This window comes from Bombus huntii, chromosome 6, assembly GCF_024542735.1.
Source record: "Bombus huntii isolate Logan2020A chromosome 6, iyBomHunt1.1, whole genome shotgun sequence".
NCBI lineage: Eukaryota > Metazoa > Arthropoda > Insecta > Hymenoptera > Apidae > Bombus > Bombus huntii.
Genome location: NC_066243.1, coordinates 11,634,685 through 11,649,721, shown reverse-complemented (window position 1 = coordinate 11,649,721; position 15,037 = coordinate 11,634,685). Strand labels below are relative to the sequence as shown.

General features: G+C 42.2%; 1 protein-coding gene across 4 annotated transcripts in view; it reads left to right on the top strand.

The window, feature by feature from the left end:
* LOC126866917 (uncharacterized) overlaps positions 1-15,037 on the top strand; it is a 38,498-nt gene that overhangs the window by 5,289 nt on the left and 18,172 nt on the right. The window contains exon 1 of one of the 4 annotated variants that reach the window (XM_050620922.1): positions 12,304-12,506. The exons of the other annotated variants lie outside the window; for them this stretch is intronic. The gene's annotated coding sequence lies outside the window, so the exon portion shown is untranslated. Of the gene's footprint in view, positions 1-12,303; positions 12,507-15,037 lie in introns of those variants that run through there. 4 annotated transcript variants of the gene reach the window in all.

Genomic DNA, 15,037 nt, shown 5'->3' with positions numbered 1-15,037 from the left:
GACAAGAAACTCGCCTCTAATCGTCAAGAACCATTCCTCGACTGGTGATTTTCTTGCTTCGAAATCTCTCTGTGGTAGCCACTTTGTGCATTGGCCTCTAGTTAGATACTTTTTTTTAATGGTTTGGCTAATTGCGGAAAACGCAGAACCAGCATTCGAGGGATTCTATTATACGTTGGTAATGCGTTTCCCGTGGCACTTTGCGACTACATGAGACACAAAGAGGTATTATAACATGATACAATGGCATTATAGTGTAAAGACAAAGGCTGATCTCGTTTAGCTTCCGTCGAGACAATCTACTTTTACGGATGATCGATAGTGTTTGCAAATTTATTCACGTAGAAGGTATTAGTTGATGTAGCAAATCGAATTATCGTGGCCATAAATAATTCTATAGAACGAGCATTGAATAATCAATGGCAATTAGGACGAGTAATACGGTCGTAGATATTCGTCTATAAGCGTGATGTTACATTGATCTTGTATAGCCGAATACGCATGGAAACGATGAAAAACCATATGGAAATATCGTATCTCGGCTAGGTCAACGACCTCGAGTATGCAAGCATAGCATTGTGATCACGGCACAAGATAAATTGGCAGTAAGCATAGCTCATAATCGCGGCAGCTGACAGTACACCGTCTTCTAAGGTCTTCGCTCCAATGCATGACGAACGTGCAACGAAATATGTACTCGTTTCTATATCGGTGACGCAACACGTTCGATCGTACTGTTAGAAAATTTCTATCTCTCTCGTGTATACACCTCCCAATCTGTTCCTATCTTGTTTCCTTTCGGATAAACAGATTCTTCTAAGAAATTAGAGTTTCTCCAACTCAATGTTCGACGCAAGTTTAAATGTTTCTTTCGTAAACATCAAAGAACGCGAAGCTCCGCTTTTAGCGATTTAAGGAAGCTCATGGATCGCTCAATGACATTGCAATTTGGCAAATTACAGACCAGCTAATCCCAAAGATCGATGAACGCTGATATTTTGGCCCGACGATGTTTTGGCGATGGCGCCCGCTGCGTCGAGACGGTCTCATCGATCCATTCACTCTCACTGCCGTTTATGTGGCCCGGTCTTCTCGCTTCCTCCAATTTCCTTTCCTCTTTTCCTTCTCTCTTTCCCTTGCCCTGACAACCTGCTACCTTACACCTTGCTCCTATCATAGCACTTCTATCGACCTACGCTTGTTTCGCTTCCTCGTTCTCTCTCCTGTACGGTCACCGGTTCTTTCCTTCGTTTATTTTCGCGCAAGTTCGTTTGCTTCTTCACCCTTGTGTTCACTCTTCCCTGGGTTTGTCCATTTTGTTCTTTAATCTTCGTCAAAAGACAAAACAATCCGGAGCTCTTTTTATTCACGATTCTGTAACGCTCGAACGATCAAGAGATTTTTAGGATGATGAAAAGTACGGATGAATTTTGGGAAACGTTTGACCCAGATTGACGAAGTTCGACTAGGTTACTTTCGAGCGTTTTACATTCGCGGGACGTTCGGTTTTGCGACGCTGGACACATATTCGATAGAGTTATAGAAATTCATTCACGAGAACGCGCGAGTTATGACGCGTGTAAGAGCGACAAGGACGTGCGAAGAGTTAGAAATGCCGGCCGTATTACCGAAGGAAGGCACGTAGGAATCGAGGAGAACGAAAAGTCAGAGTCATAACGTTTTAATGAACAACTGTGATTTGTCATGTTGTAGGTGATGTTTAAAATAAAAAGTATTTAGGAGCCGCAGATATCAACATATATACGATATTTTATTTTAATAAACGATAAATGTATTTGTTTTTGGTGAAATTCAAAATTTAATACATCATGTTTCGTTGGAAGATATTTCAAAGTTTCTGCGAGGATCGATGGACGAAAACGGTTCAGGAAATTGTAGACAAAGGTTGACGTAGCCTTGGAGGGAAAAAGCCGCACCTTCCCACGGAAAGTCGCGTAACCGGTGATCACCGGCGAAGGTCTACGGTGTCTAATGAAATTGCAGCCTCGTTTCGATAAATCATCGAGTGATCAGCACTCGAAGCATTCACCACACCCTTCTGACCTGACCCAGAAATCGGAAGGTGGGCGCGCCAACCCTGTAGACGACGAAAGGTATCCTTTGAACTTTAGCTAGGTGGTCATCGACTGTCGAACGAACGAACCTAAACGTGTTCGTATCCGGATCTCGTGGCAAGTATCCGACGATCCAGAGATCGATCGACAATTTTCTTGGACGCGAAGGAAACGGTGCAATTCAGTGAATCCACTTGCAAGTGGACGCTGCAACACAGCATACAGATCCGAAAATAACAACGATTCCTGGCGTCTCTTCAGCTGCTCGTCTATGTCCGAGCGTTATTAAATATTGCTCGACGTATTTGAATTAGATGTTTGTCGAGTCGGGTTGCGTATAGTTTCACAAGCATGAATTTTCTTTCTTCTTAATCTTCCACTGCCAAAATAACGTTGATCGGCAGTCGTTTATACGAAATACCGCATTTTGCGCTCGAAGAATTCCGCAGCTCCGTTTTCCTGGTGGAAAAGTCGGACGATAGAAAACACAAACGGGAAGTGGCTTCCCGGGGCGCTCGATTAAAATATTGATTTATCGTGAGGCGGTTGGGAAAGAAAATATTGGCCCTTTTCCATCGTCACACTCGACTCCTTTCTCTCGTCCTTCTTTGGAACGATTCCGATGAAATTGACCGATTCACGGGTTTATTTGCTCGAGTACCAAGTTCGAAGTGCACACGGGAAATCGTTCCTTAACCTAGCAAGTGCTTTTCTTGAAGACTATTTGTGTCATAGCTCGAATACTATCGTATGCTGCTGATTTTCTATATAACGTGAAACCACGTGGAAAACGTACTTTGTTTCCTCCTTATTCTTCTCGTAACTGTGGTCTTCATCTTCGTATCTCGATTTCAGTCGATCTCAATGAGAATTAGATATCGCAATGGAATATGAAAACACGTTCAGAATTCGGTTTCTCCGTGCATCGGGCGCTATAATCGTTTCAGAAATGATCGGTAGCCAACGTGGTGCATAAACCTCTCTTATCCAACCTGTTATCCTTCCAATCCCCAGTTGCAGTCGGATAACTGTCATCTCTCCCGAGTTACTCCAGTACGCGATCGTTTATTTCGCGTTTTTCGTTCAGCCACGATGCTCCTTATCGTCCCACTTGCCTCCGTATCTTCCCTCCTCGTGGCTCTATCCGACTCGTTTATGCTTCGTCTTGGAGTTCTATCGCATCGGTTCTCACCCGAGGCGGTCGTGTCGTCTCCGTGTTCGCGGAGAGGAACGAAGCAGTCCGCTCGGCCGGCTCCGGCGAGTGTCGTTCGGGCTCGAGCAGTGCTAAGAATACCGCGGCCAGCCATATTTGGCAATGAGACCGCGTGGCCGCGCGCCGCGTTGCCCGCGGGAACACGAAAGGGAGAACCGCCTCTCTTTTCGGGGGCAGAATCGGATCGTCGTTAACTCGAAGGGAAGTTATAGTGGTTCCTTCGACCCCATAAATTGTCATTTTGCTATCTTTTAATAAAATGTTTGCCCCTTTGGTGGTAGAAAATTGTCCTTATCGATGATCGGTCCAATGCTGATTTTTGTGCACTTATGGAAAATTTAAAGATGCAATTACCCATGGAATGTACACAGCATGCTAAAATATATAAAATACCCAAAAGAAAAAAAATTCTTACTTTGTCATAAAAATATGAATGAGCATTCCTGCTTGGTTAAGTCACAGATTTTCGTCCGAGCAAAAGTGATGTCTCCATGATCAGAAAGCGAGAGTAGTGGAGAAGTTAGGATGTCACGCTATTAGCCAATCACGATCAACAGCATTCTCTTTATGATTTCTCTTAGAAAATTTATTCTCGATGGAGGAGTTTTCTAGAAAATTCGAATATTCCTTTTTTTTTTTATCTTTGCGCTATTGAATCCTTGAAGATATACGACGTTATTTTGTTTCACAGCGAATGAAAGAACTGGACGCTGATGGTTTTCGTTAACGGCGATGGGGGACAACGTCGCTGGTCGCTTGTAGCGTTACAGGTTTATCGCGACGATACCGGCGCTTTAACGCCAATTAGGCGGTAATTAATTGATCGTCGGGAACAGGCAACGAGGTTATTAAGGTCACCGAGCTCCGGTCGACGTACGAACTCCTCTATGCTGCTCGACCGTTGCCACAACGATGCTCAGAAATTGTCTCTTCAGGTTCGTCAAACAAATGATTCGTTTTCGAGGGTCTTTGATGGTTCCGTATAATGGCCACGTTGCAACGCGATCAATCTTCATATTGTTTTCGTACGGCAGAAATTCGCTCATTTGATGTCATCGCAGGACAAGCGATTCGTATAATTGAAGTTCACCTATTTGTCCCACTACCTATATTTAAACTTATTTTTATTTCAAACGATGAGAAATAACTTCATCACTTTTTCCTGTTTCTTAATTTATGGAGTTGATCGGTATAGCTTCTGAGTGACTCGTATAACTTGGAGATATTTTCTATTCGCCTTTAGTTTCTTCGTTTACCGAGGCCTAATTGCGTTAAGTGCGGTTAATATGCTTTCAGATGGCCATCTAAGATCTCTATTGCAAGCAAATAGGTACTCGACTAGAATCGATAATTCAGCGAATGACCGACTAATCGTATTATACGAGGCCTGTTGGCGCATGCCAGAAAGGCCAGAAGGAGGTTCACGGTCTCGATATTCGTCGAGCGAGTTCTTTCGTCGGTTTCTTGTAAAAAATCGGTATATAATTGTTGCGCAAAGCCCGTGCGTTCACCTACGACCCACGCGTTCACCGCCAATCGTTACGTTATGTTTGCAAAGCGCGTACAATTGCACGTGCCTGCATTTTCGAATCGATCGATGTACCAAAGCTGCAGCCGCGGAGGCCCGTTACATCCGGTTTGCTAGCGATTACATCTGCAATCGAGACGCGATGTGTCGTTTAGAGGGGCATTAATCACAGGCCTGGATCCTCCGCGGTTATTAGCTTTCCCCCTTGTTGCTTCCTTTCGTGCTGTTCTTCCTTCAATGCTCCCCTTGTAGCCCGGCCGACAATTTTTCGGCCTGATTTCCACTGGTATTCCACCAAGCAAAACACTTGCTCGTTGAAACGACGAGTTCCATGTCGTTGTAACAAGTGAGTCATTCCGAAGTGAACAGTTTCTTGCGTATCTTCTCTTCAAAGATGCCATTAGTTTGATGAATTGCACGAACAAAAATCAACGAAATAGACGACGTAAGACAAATAACAAATAAACATTTTATTTCTCTTGTAATTGGAAAACTTATGGCCTCTAAATTAAACTTCGTTAACAGCGGAAATATCGATGAGCGATGTACTGGACATAGATAATTGTAATTAACATTGAAATTAATTTTAATCCAAAATCTGTCGTTTTGATAAGTTTGGTAACTCTAGCGTTGACTGTTAAGCAACGATCATGTGATTTCAGCTGATGAAACAAGTGGAAAAAAGTATACGAGATAAAAAAGTAATTTTATCATTTTTCTTTACGGCAACTTTCACGATGTAGGTTGAAGAACTTGTAGATTTTTCGTTTCATTGTCAGTGAGAGGTGGTCGGCGACGATATCGTACATAAATCGCGTCACTTGATACATGCATAATGTATCTCATTCATAAACACGAGGCCACCTATCGAAGAGGGCACATAGGGGCCGCGATTCCGTAATTCGAACATTCGTATTCGACGAAGCCCTCGCATAAACGCGATAATTCCTGTCCCGCTTCGTCAATTAGATTCCGTGGAAAATTCCCCCATCAGTTTGCATTTCACGTGTCGTTTCACGGTTTCGACGCTCCAATTCCGTTATGTAGATAGTTTCTCGGAAAAAATTCTTTTTCCGAAATCCTCGTCATCTTCCCTCATTTCGATATTTTAACTCGGAATCTCAGAAAACGTGAAATTTCACGGGGACACATTTTTCTATTTCTAATCTAATAATATATATTGTAATGCATTTATTAAATTTCACGGTCTAGAAATTTCTCTTGGCTTAGAAAAATATCTTAAAATATCCATATCTTCGTCTATCACTCATACGTATTCCTCTGCACATCACGCCATTTCTAATGTAGTGATTTTAACAATTTGTTTCGAGCAATTTAGATCACATGTGTGCTGTAAGAATTGTACTTGGAATTTAGAATATAATTTGCGAGATAAATTTTCGATCTTCTTTGACGCCGAGCTCTTAGTTGTAATACAATTTTAGTTAGCGTTCGATTATCCGACACTACTTTGCGTGCGTTTCGATAAAATTCACTAGAAAATACGAGAAACGAATTAAAGAAACGAAATAGAGAAACGAAATAGTGGAAATTATGTTAGAATAATCACGATTACTCAAGATAAGGATATATTTGATGAAAAGAGTATAGTATTCCATCGACGAGATAACTGTATTCTAATAGCAGCGAATCTGTTAAGCAAATTCCTGCCGATTGAATTCATTGAATGAACGAAAAATCATAGCTGGTGGGTAGAATCGATTTTTATTACGTAAAATATTTGTTTCCCATGAGATTCGGATAAACGAAGCTATGCTATACTGTATTCCAAATGTATCGCGTCAGACTCCAAGCATAAAGCGACACGAATCAATCTTCGATGAAATCATTGCAATTTCCCGCGGATGCCCCATCCATCATCCATCAATATCTTCGTAGACCTCGAAACCACCTATTCATCGTTTCAACAAACTCGGGATTCGCCTCGCGGAAAGTCAACTCGCGAGAAATCTGTTTTTCCGCTGAATCCAAGCTGGTTTCGAGGCATCCGGGCCGAAGTTGTAAATAGAGATTCTAGGAAATGCTAATAAAACATCCTATGGCATCGCTCCACGGCGTGGCTAGACACGACTGATGAGGATCCGCGCGCACGTAGGTATCTATGCTCGCCGGTGCCCCCTTCAATTTGCGTATTCTCTTTTTTTTCTTTTTTCTTCATTCGCGTACCGTCGCTGAACCGACTGAATAGCCAGCTAAAAAGCTCTTTTCATCCACGGCTTAGAACTCCGTGACCGTGAACGCGCGCCAGATTAGACGTGCCTCTTTGCTTTCTCCTGGCTTCGTCTGACGTCGACTCGATCTTGGAAAAATTTCTTTTCACACAGGAACTCTAATTAATTTAGGCTTGACGCGTTGAAATATTTAAAATACACCAGAATATTTCTACATATTTCTAGAAATATCCTCGTTTTTACTTTATTTGAGCTCCCAATTTTATCGAATGTATAGGATATATCACTTACACGGTAGATGATTTCTTCCAAAGATTGTGATCGTTCCGAACGAAAGTCAACCAAGAACAGTGCCATAACTCGATAGCTACTTATAACAAAGAAAATTGTACACTCGCGTCAAATAATTAAGTTTAGGCGAGAGAACGTATCCGACGTGGACACGTTCAGGTTGCTCGATTGCTTGTATTTTTTTACGCTACGCATCATTAGAGCGTTATCAAGAGGCGGATGATAAATGACGTAAAGGAAACAGGTTTTCAATTTCGAAAAAGCCGCACATCATATTCACGTGGGATTAATTAATGATCCGCGCGACTTCGTTGCCTCTCAATTAGGTGAAGTCGGAAGAGGCGATGTTTGGTAGAACGACGAAAATTATAAATTCGGCATTTTTCGAATAACTCGACCCACGTAGAATACCAATTACATTTTAAGTATCTTATTCGGGATCCGAATTAAAACACGACCAATGAGACTAGATTCTTTTCGAGATTTACGAGTGTTCTCTGCTGAGTGGAATTTACTGTTTATCGCAAAATAATCCGAGTACGTAAAGAATACACCTAACTGATAATTTCCGAGATTTACTCTCGCCTTCGTAACTATACAGTGTTTATTTGTTGTACTTAAAATTTATTTGTAGAAGATACCATATTAGATAAGTTGTTTAAATTAACGATACGATAAGTCGATAAATATAGAAGCTACATACTTGGAACGTGACCAAATTATAAAAACCGATGCTTAGAAGTTTTCCTCTTCTTCGACACACCGATAAGCGAAAATAGATGCAGGAAAGTGATGTGCAATCTGCTTGAGACCTTCGATTCTCGTTACGTTCGATTGTTTATTGCCTTCACCTGCGTTCTATTCAACTGTAAAACGTAATTGAAGTAAGTCCCTGGAGATCGTCGTCTTTTTCCTCGTTCGACTGACAATTAGCGGATGATTAGATGGTGCAGTATGTAGGTTAGGCGATCACGAGCCACGAGGACTGAAGGAAAACAACGAATTATGTGAGTTCTTACGCGTGTCGCCCGTTACTGCGATACACGACATAAGAATGATATATGCGCGTGCTGAAAATAGCACCGTGAATATATAGAAACGTGGAAACGGAAGTCTGGCTATAAGCGAACGATACTCTTTGAAAGTTATTCCTCCCTAGAATTGTGTTCGTTTGTATCTTGGCTAGAATTTGTACGATTGTTATTCTATAAGGAATCGTGTAAAAACGAGAGGGTCGATCAATGGACAAAAGCCATAAAAATTCATAAAGACGAAGTCTTCTTGCATTCTCAATTAAAAACCGACTACAGAACTCAGAGTTCATTCGCGTATCATTGCTATCTCGTTTCTTTCAGTCGACGACCCTCTTGGTTGATAAAAATTCATAGTTGCAACGCTTGGCTCACGATTCGCGAATTACATAACGCGATCTCGTTGCGTCACGGCATGGATAAGCTCCGTATTTCTCGGTAATTATTGAATCGTAAATGAGAAACATACGACACTGCTCGTAGCAAAAACGAGACGTCACGTGCTAGTTGATTAATCCGCTGAAATCGAGACGCTTGCCGTGCCACGTGCGAATTTTCTGTAACAAGCGAAAAATGATACGCGAAAGAGACCTGGTCGAACGTTAGTTCCTCGATACCGTGGAACGCAGAACCAAGTCAGAGTAGAAGTGAAATTTCAACTTTTCATTCCGTAAACACCTCCGTAATATCCTCATCGATTTTCTTGGCAGAATTAATAGCCAAGAATTATCTATCAGCTTCTGGACGCGAGGAAGTGAAAGCGCGGCTCTCATTAATTTCTTCCTAACGTTCCCATCGAATTACCAATCTCTCGACCAGAAGAGAGCCGTGTTTTTCTTCATCGAGAGTCGATAGATCGAGAAAATGAAACTCTTCGCTTCTCTTTGATTCGTTGAAAGGTCGACGCTCCAAGAAGACTCAGCTTCTCTGTCTGCAGAATAAAACTGTAGGCTATAGGAATCGTGTCGATATCGGAAGGAACCAAGAAATTCCATTGGAGCAGAAGAATACCTCGCGTTACTGGACATCGTAACGCGGAACGAGGAAGCGGAATTGGCGCGGGTCTCGAGCGCCGGACAGAACGCAGGGAAAAGAAATTGAAAGCCACGGAGAAGGATCTGTTAACGAGTTCCCGGAGAAACCGCGCGGTCTTGAAATCCTCCAGGGAGTAATAATAACGACCGGGCAAGTAGATCGCGAGGTCAGGGCATTTGCTTCGATTAATAGCGGATTAGCCGTCTAACTCTGTCTCGCAATAAGAACAGCTGGTCGTGAACGACCAAGAGGACGACGAAGACGACAAGGACTACGCCAGTCTGGAATGAGAATAGACGACATGCCGTGTATATTTTATCTCCTCTTTCAACATCTTTCTCAGCCTAGTCGAATGGGAAAAGGAACAAACCAAATCGTTTCATATGTTCCGTCGTCTTTTTTTTGTTTTGCATCACTTAACGACGTATAGTTCTTGACATGTCGAGAGCATATTATTTATCAGCTGTCTGTTTCATTAACTAGTGTTCCATCTTTGATAGGAAAATTTCAGAAAAATTGATAAACTGCTTTATGAGTATCAACAGTGGCAAACTATAAATCGAAGGACATAGAAATAATTCCAGGAGAAAAATTTTGATCAAATTTTAAGTTAGAGATTTGATAAGTTAGACTTAGAAAAGATGAATTCGGTCATTCAATCTATATTTCTAAAGTTTCTACGCGAGAAGGAATGAAAACGTTGACGATGGAACGGCGCTTTTCTGTAATAAAAGCTTTCGATAAAAAGACGACGAAACTCGCGAAACGACCTAGTAACAGGAAGAATACACGGAAGAGCGAAGGATGTGCGAGAAGAATGTAGAGAAGTCGAAAAACAATGAAAAAGACTTGCGAAGGAAGACAAAAAAAAGAAGAACGGATCTCCGAAGAAGAAAAGAACGCGGGATCCACTACGGTAGAGGGAAAAGAGGAGGAGGGAGGCTGGGAAAAAAAGGAAAAGAAAATGTCGAGCCGTTTCTGGCGTCCAGAAATATATTTGGCTCGGGCTGTTCTTCCGTTCGCAGCGCGCGACCGCTGCCGGAAAACTCAAAGCGCTTACCTTCGTGGAATAATTAAATCGGTTCGTAGAGAGTGGTCGAGGAACCCTCCAGGGAATGGCAAAAGGGCTGTCACGAATTTCTGCGTCACGCGCATCCGTGGACTGAACTCGAAAATTTACTCAACTGTCGACATCGTCGACTTTTGCTATGCTTTTCTAGCTCGTCGTCTCTGCATTCGGTCCTATTCTTTACAACAACTCTGTTTTCTGGCCGCGTTGCACCGTCCAACGAGATTGCACGGTTGTTGAAATGCAGCAACAAATTGTGAACGAACTGTACAGTCCAGTTCCTTGAAACGATTCGTACACGTTCACGGAATTACAAGCGACTGCAGTTCCGTATTCACGATTACAGTGATAGGTTTAATGCATAGGTAGCAAAGTTTATACCGCGGTCGTCATTATGGTTTCGAAATTGTACAGTGTAAGGGAAGATTTTTCGTATAATGTTGCTAGTGATCGAGCAGAATAATGGCTCAATCGAGTTCTTGCCTTATACGGAACACTCATTATTCGAGAATGAGGGTTCTTGAAGCAGTTTCAACAACAACAAACACAAATTAACCTAATCTAATCTAAAAACACTGATGATATGTGGTGTCTTTGTAAACGGAAAACGCGATAGAGAGAATTTTGGTCCGACGAACTAACCGAGTCCACGCAGGCATCGTCTCTTTCCCATTGTCACAATTCAGCTATTCCACTTAATAGTCACGTGGGAGTGAGAGACGTCGAAGCGAGGAGGATTCATTGAAATTACGGTCAGAGGGGAGTGGGCAGAGACATAAAGCGAGAAAGAGAGTCACGTCGAGTCGCGAATTAAATCTCATCATCGAGGAGGAAGGTATAGTTTGACCCAGTGACACCAGGGTTTTAGCTTGACCCCGTGATTCGAACAAAAACTAGCAAACAATAGGAAATACAATGGCTTCGAAATACACACGTCTCTCCTAGGGTGGTCCTCTTTTACGCCAAGAGAAATTCTCAACCTCTCGATGTTATATTTGCGCGAATCTCCTGCTCCTCCTCCTCGTAAGTCATATGTTTTCCTCCTCGCAAAACGCAACGCGCGTTCTCTAATTACCAGGAACATCGACTACGTGCGAGTTACGTGATTACAAACTTTGCTGAATTACGAGTGGCTACGAGTGATGCGTATTCTCACGTTGATTTACGTAAGTAGCGTAAATTGCGTTGGTCCTGGCACGCGTTAAACAGCGCACGCCTACTTGAACAATGAAACGTTGCATAGTCGGCGAGAAATCGGTTTGGCGAACGTGTCTCGTTCGATCGTAACACTGGTCACGTGCATTCGATCGATTAATCGTAGTTTCGAGTCACGAATAATTCGTATTTTCTTCTGAACATAATTGCTTGTCCGAATTTTAGAGATTCAACTTTGTATCACTCTGTATATTTTAGAGATCAATTCGTCTTCGTATACCTGTCGAACAGATCTAGTGCAATCCGTAACTCTCTCGAATCAAACGATATAATATATTATACCTGCCTAAAATAACCGGGATAGCGACAGCCTGTGGAAAGCGTATCGCGATTGTATTCCGAAAGCCAATATCTCATGCCAATCAGAATCGCGCTTGGACATCTCCCAATCCGAAATAAGCCGGTATTGTCCAACTGAAAAATCATTTCATCAATTATATCATTCCGCGCCGCTATATCTACAATAGTGTATCGATCCCGCTAATAAATAAATCCGCTTTTCTATTCACATCAACCGTTAATCACATCAAACGATATTATTCGACATTACTTTGAGTTCGTAAGACGGGCCGCGTAGAGTCTACTATCGATAAGCTTGTCGAGGGGACAGTATCGTCGCTTTGAAGTTCTCTTTTCTGTCATCGTACGATTCAGTTTGTGTCGCGGGATTGAGCGACGCGTGTCGTCGATGCATGCGCTTTGCATGTCGTTCAAACTTTTTTCTCGTTCGTGATTTTTACTCTATACGTACTGTGTCTCTACGATGTTAGTTGTCCGTTGCGAAACCTGGTATTTTTGGATTCTGGATTTTGGAATTAGAATAGAACGGAGTGCGAGAAAAATAGAAGAATAATCGGGTAAGTTCGGCGGGCCGAATGTTATCGCGAGACTCGTGGGGATTCGTTTAGTAAATTTTTGCTTGTGGTGGTGTGGTACGAGCGTGGATTTTAGGGAAGTAAACGTAGTATCTCAATGCCAATTTTATTTTTAACCCTTTAAAAGCTGCGGTTGAATGGAAGAGTCGCGTCACGGAGCGTAGATATTTCATTGTATTTGAATGGAAGAGGCGCGTTTGCGCTTTGGTGAAGATGATATCGAGAGTTTCAAAGGAACCAGCTTTGATGAAAAGAAAGATCACAGTGTACTTTCTTTTGCTTCGTATTAGAAACTCCTTTTATTCGTTTATTAATTAATCTCGCTTTCGTTATTCTTTCTACCCGATATACGTTTGACGGATAACTCGGATTATAATTTCAAACGATTCAAACGTAACGTCGATGATCAAACGTATTTCGTTCGTATTAATCTGGTTTTGGAAACTCTGATCGTTTTACCGTGCCTCCATAAGATAACGATTTCGTGGAATTTATATTCGGAAGATATAAGACGAGTCTCGACGGAAGAGTTCAATCGGTCGAATACACCGAGGTAGTACGCCAGGTTACAATTTTAGAAGCGGACAGATAGAAAGAAGGATTGTACTCCGCGAATATCATGCTCCGGGATTCGACACGAGCCGATTCAGGGGTTTCTGCCCCGAATACGTGTGTTCGACTTCGCGTACGAGAGTATTCGCGGCCAGAAATACATTTGACCGTAAGTTATCTCGGTGTCGATGATCGACTCTGTTCGAATATTGACTCGAGCAACGTGACAGACATCTTCCTTGCGATAGTGGCGACGAACTCGATTCGATCATTTTTAATGCGTCGAAATATTTCATTCGTCATTAACTTCCATTCCAGGAAGTTTGTTGAATTCGTTAAATAGCGTTGACGTAATTAAACTCGCGATTTTGATACCTTATTTTCAGAGTTAGGATACTCGAATATTCTAGTATTTACTTGGTGTTTTTCGTTTCAGTCGTCGCCTCCTAGATCCTGCGTGTGAATGTTCGCATCACGTCTAATATTACAGGACGAACCGAAATAAACTTTGCTCGAGTGCACATAGTGGTGCATGTACGCATACGAGTCGCACCTATCGCCACGTTCGCGCTTGCACACAGCCGTACACATACACGAGCCACGATCTGCATGCGAAAGCACGCACGACACGTCTTGCTTATTTGCAAAACTGTGACTCGTTGATCGGTGGATTTTATCGCGACTGGTGACGATAGATCGCTGTTGCTTGGGCTTCCGTTCGAATAATCAATTCCTTTGAAATCTTCCGGTATTGTCGTTCGGTTGGAACTGGATCGAAGGTTGTATGGAATTATCTCGTGACTATTTTTGTCCTATTGTTGATTAACTAAGCAACGATGTTACGACGCGGGAAAAAGCGTATCTTGAACATGAAAAATTCACGATAAAAAGTAGAATAGTTGGAGAAATTGAAATTGCCTATAATTGCGATGAATGATAATAACTCCATCGACAAAAGAAGTTTTATCAACGGAATTATAGTCGTCTGTCGTCGGTGAGTGACGTGTTTTAAGCTGACACGCGAGCGTTCGGCCATCGTATTCTTTTAATTTATCATCGACGTAGTTTTTAATCGGAAACCGATCGCAGATGTTAAAAGACGTCCTCTAGTCAATTCGTGTTATTTCAAGCATTTAAGCAGGCCAGAATACACAAAACTTTTAAGCAGCCTATCGGCAAAACTTCCGACGTTGTCGAAAGTCCGGAAGACGTGGAACACTCGCCGAGAAAGTTGATTTATCGAAAAGTTTGCCTAGTAAATTCGAGGCTGTCCTGACGTCGTCGATAATCGCATTGATCGGTTCCTTTTCCTTTCGTTTATCGACGGGACTCGATGACGAGTTGGAATTTTTGGGTCAATCTGATGGCAAAATTATCGACTAGAGACAGTTTCGCGAAGTCTTCTGCCAGATAATAATTCATATCTCCGCTCCTTGGAAATATTTCAAAGAGATCTAAAAATATTTGCGAAACGAATGCTTGATCGTAATCTGGCGTTCATCGGCCTTGTGAATTTCACTTGATCTTCTTTTTCAGACGATGGTAAATTAAATTTTCAAAATTTCACTTCGCAACGAACTTCTAAGCAAAGTTTCTTTCGGAGTGTTTATTCTTGATCCTGATTCTTCATATTTCTCGCCTGAGGAGGCAATTTCACGGGCGAACCAGGCAATAAAGAATTTAATATAACGCCCGGAGACTATGGATGAATGACTTTAGGCTGTTAAGCCTAAAAACTGCTTGACTTAGCGACGAATTCTTGGGTGAAATTCTATGGAAGGCAAGAGGGCTTCGGTGAGCGACTTTTCGACCAGCTATTTCGAGAGCCGAAACGCTCAAACCCTCGTGGCGTTCGTTTTACATATTATCGCGATTCCATCTGCGTACGGAGGTTTTCGCGTTGACCGCGAGAACCGAAGGATCCATGCAGCCTTGAGATTAAGTAAACCATACGGCGTCGT